Below are 5381 nucleotides of genomic sequence, written 5' to 3' on the forward strand. Positions count from 1 at the left end.
TATCTCTGCTCAACTGTGTGTGCAAGCAGCTCAAATTGTGAAATTCCATTTTAGTTGCAATTCAAAAGCTGTAATTTTATCTTAACTCTATAATGAAAGGTGCTTTTACTGCTTTGCGCACTGCTAGAGTGTTTCAGTAAGCTTCCTACTTAAATTTTTTAATGGGTAAAGTTGCAATTAAAATGTTTTACGTGCTTTAAAGTATTACAATTTGATTTAAGAACTTCAGGCCTATAGGCTGTTTGCTAGGCTTTATGTTAATATCTGGTCAGTTGGTTTCACAGTTGTCTAAACACATGCCTTGTTCTAATTGTTTGCTTGGTGTGTTATAGAAGGAAATTATTGTTTGCTAAGCCAGCTGGGCTGCTCCGCACAAGTTGCAACTAACTGGGTCACTAACCGAAGAGGGCTGCTACATTTGAGCAGTACTGTAATTGATGCATATATTGAATCTATAAGGAATATTTTCTGTTTTTAATGCTGTAGCTTGTAACTCATGTTTCTGGTGTTTTCAACTATTGAAAGAATTTCAGCCCATTTCTGAGCCACCAGACTTGTTAGTCCCCTGTCAGATAATTTTGTCTAAAGTATTTGCATTGACCAAATAAAATCTTTTCTTAAAACTTCTTTTTCTTAAAAAAAAGGAAACTGTATTTTGCAACGAAGTTTTGTCACAAACTAAAGCATAAGTTCCAAGTTAAAAAATCTTTTATTGAAGGAAATTACTGCCAGTTGTCTTAAATTAAGGTATATATTCTTAAACGTTGTGCTTATTGCTTTGAAAGATTTTTCTGAATTTTTGACTTACGTATTATTTGAACAATTAGTAAATGGTAAGATCATTGTGTCTCAGTGCTATTGCCAGCGTTGCTTGTTTCGAAGTCTGGTACATAAAGTTGGTTGTTGGGAACCCTCTGTGGACTTGGTCCTTTCACTCCCCACAGACTTGAGACCCGCTAGCAACATATCATCAATTTTCAAATTTTAAAACAACATGTAGATCCAAAATTGTTAGTTAAATTTCTACATCATTGATGTTCATTACTGCTCTATATTGATAAACGAAAATGAGACCTAAAATTATATGTGCAGTGAGCAATGGCACAATGAGATAGTTCATAGCAAAACTATGTCCCTGACAAGTAAACTCAACAATATTGTATTGTATTTTAATATCTGTCAGAGGTAGTGTTGGGGAAAGTATTTTTTTATTCATTTACTGTTTGGTGTCTTGCTGATAACTGATATTTATTTTTATTTATTTATTTATTGAGTCCTTTGATCATATGTAGTACAGTGTACAGGATGATATTGGACTTATTACTAAGTTCAAAATGATACATATTTAAGTAATCATTTTTCAACATGCTACCAATTTCAGTAGTTGTAGTTCTTACAATGATACAGTGTTACAAATTAGAGTAGCTTTAGTTCTTAACCATTATTTTGGTCCAAGTATTCCTTTACTGAGTAGAAACAGTGGTGCTGTAGATATTCTCTGACAGATCTTTCAAAAGCACTGTTATTTTGTAAACATTTTATACTATTTGATAGTCTATTATAGAGTTTAATACCCAGATAGCATGTACCTTTCTGATACAAACTGGTACTGGCTGGGGGTACATGCAAGTTATATTTTATTCGAGTATTATAATCATGTATATCTTCGTTTTTTAAACTATTATCATCATTTCCAATCATATACTTTTTTACGTACATTAGTGTGTCAACAATAAACATACACGGTAGAGGTAGTATATTCAGTGCTTTAAATATTGGTTTGCAGGACTGTCGAGCACCACTCCCTGTCATAATCCTAATGGCTCTTTTTTATATTCTGAAAATCCCTTGAGCTGCTGGGGAATTTCCCCAGAATATGAGTCTATACTTGAGATGGGCATTGAAGTACGCATAATAGGCACACAATAGTGCCTGTTCATTTATGCATTGTTTGAGAACTCTAAGAAGATAACAGCCCGTGCTGAGCTTGGCATTAATTTGTTCTATGTATTTGTCCCATTTTAAGTCTCTTTGTATCCAGATGCCGAGAAATTTTGTAGCCTCATCATTTGCAATAGGGTGTTGATTGATTTTTATTTCTGGATATATCAATGTGGTGTTTTGGTGGTTATGGAAATTTAAGGCTACTGTTTTGTTGTAGTTTATTATCAACTGATTTTCTGCTGTCCAATTACTTAGATGTTTTGTAACTGTGTTTACTTCTTCTTGTATATCTTAATTTTTTGCTTCTTTTACCAGTCTTGTTGTGTCGTCAGCAAACAGTATTACTTTGTGGGAATCAGTACGTATATCCAAATCATTGATATATAACAAGAAAAGTAGGGGTCCCATTACTGACCCTTGCGGTACCCCGTAAGTGATTGGGCTTTCTGATAATACATATTCTGTGATTATTTGTTGCTTTATTTGCCAACCCCCTAATTCCATAGTGCTCTAGCTTCTTCAATAGGGTTTTGTGGTTTACCATATTAAAGGCTTTGGTTAGGTCCAAAAATATACCTGTTGCCTGTTGTTTTTCATCTATTGTGTTTAATACAGTAGATATGCATTCATAGATTGCTGTCTCAGTTGATTTCTTGCTTTTAAAGCCATGTTGAGTATTAGATAACACACTATTTTTGTTTATAAACTTTAACAACTTACTACACATAATTTTTTCTATTACTTTTGAGAAACAGGATGTTAATGTAATGGGACGATAGTTTATTACTTCATCTTTGTCACCAGATTTGAAAATAGGGATGACTTTTGATGTTTTTAGTTGATCTGGAAAGATGCCTGACTATAGAGAACAGTTGCATAAGTGAGTAAGGGGGTCAATTATATTTTGGATACAGAATTTTAGGATTCTTTTCGGTATATCATCAGTTCCTGCTGAGTATGTTGTCTTTAGTTCTCTGACAGCCTTCAATATCTCCTCCCTGCTTACTTGGTCCACAAACATTGAAAATTTATTACTGTTGCACTTGTTTACCACTTGATGCTGAGTTGAACTAAAATTAGTTTTTATTAAATTTTCAGCTATCCCAGTGAAGTATTTGTGGAATATGTTTGCTGTTTCTCTAGGCTGTAAAATCTTTTTATTGTTGTGTATCAAGACAATGTTCTCCTCAGTTCTCTTATTTTTGCCAGTTTCTTTTTTAATGATGTCCCACATGGCTTTCACTTTATTTGTAGAATTATTTATGTAGTAATCATGGTACATTCTTTTTGCCTGTTTAATGACCTTTTGTAAGATTTTAGTGTATGTTTTGTAGTGAGTATGCATTTCCTCAGTGGCATTATTTTCTTTGCAGATTCTGTGGAGCTCCCTTTTTTTCTGGCAAGAAGTTCTGAATCCCTTAGTAATCCAACCCTTTCCTCTTGTCTTCTCTCTTATATTTACAATTTTTTGAGGGAAGGCTGTATCAATATGCTTTACCATTTTTTTTAGAAAAATATTGAATTTCGAATTCAGATTTTGCTTTTCATAGACATCAGACCAGTCTTCAGTGTGCAATAGTGAGTTAAAGTGGTCAATGCTTTTCTGCCTGTAGATCCTTCTCTTGACCTTTAGTAAGTTATTCTTAACCGGTCTGCCTTCCTTTGTTTTTGTGCTACCTGAGTCCAGAACAGCACTAAAATTATTATTAGAAACGCAGATCTTGATTACAGGATGTACAATTTAGTTTGGTCCTATTTTGTTTTCCTGAAATATCTTCGAACTGCATAAAGTTAATAGTTACAGCAGCAGAGTTATCTGTTTGCTGCCTTTTCCGTTCAGCTGCTGGGACCTGAAGTCATTGTTTTTTACCCTGTTGCTGACTGTCACTACGTGTTGTTGGTCTGATTTCGACTATCTCTACCTGCAGTTATGGTGACGATCTACCAGAGATCTATTGTACAGACTTGTTTTGCTGACTGTTATTCTGATATTTGTTGTTGCCTGAATTTCCATATTCATGCCAGGTGTTGATTTGACCCAACTGATTACATTGATTACATGAATGTCCATGATTATTGTGGTTGTTGTTATATGTATGATTACTTCCAAAACGATTTTTATTTCCGGAATAAGAATTCAAATCATGGATTCTGAAATTGCGTCTTTGTTGTTGTTGTGGTGCCAGAATTGCGTGTCGTAAGGATGGTGTCTATCATCGTGTCTTTGATTTTTTTTTTACCATGAAAAATGGCTCTGAGCACTATGGGACTTAACATCTGAGGTAATAAGTCCCCTAGAACTTAGAACTACTTAAACCTAACTAATCTAAGGACATCACACAAATCCATACCCGAGGCAGGATTCAAACTTGCGACCGTAGTCGTCGCGCGGCTCCAGACTGAAGCACCTAGAACCACTTGACCACACCAGCCAGCATTTACCGTGAAAATTATTACATAATTTATCGTTGTTCTTATAGTAATGCCATGAGTACGAGCAAATGTAATTAGCAAACTTGGTATCAGATGATTTTTCTTGTTAGAACATGATCACTGTCTATCTCCAACTCTTGCAAAAGTCTCAAAAATTATTCCAAATCGTCCTTGCATCTGCTTGCCAACATTATTCAACGTAAATGGGTAGGTAATTTTGTGAGGGAAGTTCTATTTAACTCAGGTGGGCTTAGCAGATGGTACAGGTATTGGTTCGGCCGCATTATGCCCTCGAAATATTATGCTTCGAATACTTCAGAATTCCCACTGTTTAAAGTTGTTCAATATGATTTTACTATGTCTGATTCTGTCCTGCTTTGATGTAGAGCAGTATGCAGTTAAAAATGCCTGGTAAAAGTCCTCTTCTGATTGACAGTCACATATAATCGATCACATTCTGACTACCGGTTCATTTTCTAGGTATCCACACATGAATTCTAGCTTGTGTCCAAGAGGCCAATTTGATGGTAACGCATAGGTAAATTGATCAAACCATGTCCTAGGATGATTTTCGTTAGTGAAATTTTGGAAAACTTTGAACTTTCTCACAGTTAAGAAGTGTTTATAACCAAATGTTCTTTGCGCCTTGACGCAACTTTTTAGCATTGCGCCAAGCGTTCTGTTCGCTGTCATGTATTGACATGTGAAATGGTTTTCATTGGAAATCTCCCAAACGCCATAAGTTACTGGTGTCGTCCAGGTTTTCATAGACTGAACTTGTGCTACTAAGTATAAACTCTTGTCTACGGAAATTATTGTTCAGTTTTTCTTTAATACGTCCGCCTGCTTACCTGCGCAGTAATGTGTTTGCTTACCATGCAGCGGACCCGGGTACGATTCCCGACCATGTTGGAGATTTTCTCCACTCGAGGACTGAGTGTTGTGTTGACCTCATCATCAGTTCATCGTCACCGACACACAAATCACCCAATGTGGCGCCACCT

This window comes from Schistocerca nitens, chromosome 9, assembly GCF_023898315.1.
Source record: "Schistocerca nitens isolate TAMUIC-IGC-003100 chromosome 9, iqSchNite1.1, whole genome shotgun sequence".
NCBI classification, from domain to species: Eukaryota; Metazoa; Arthropoda; class Insecta; order Orthoptera; family Acrididae; genus Schistocerca; species Schistocerca nitens.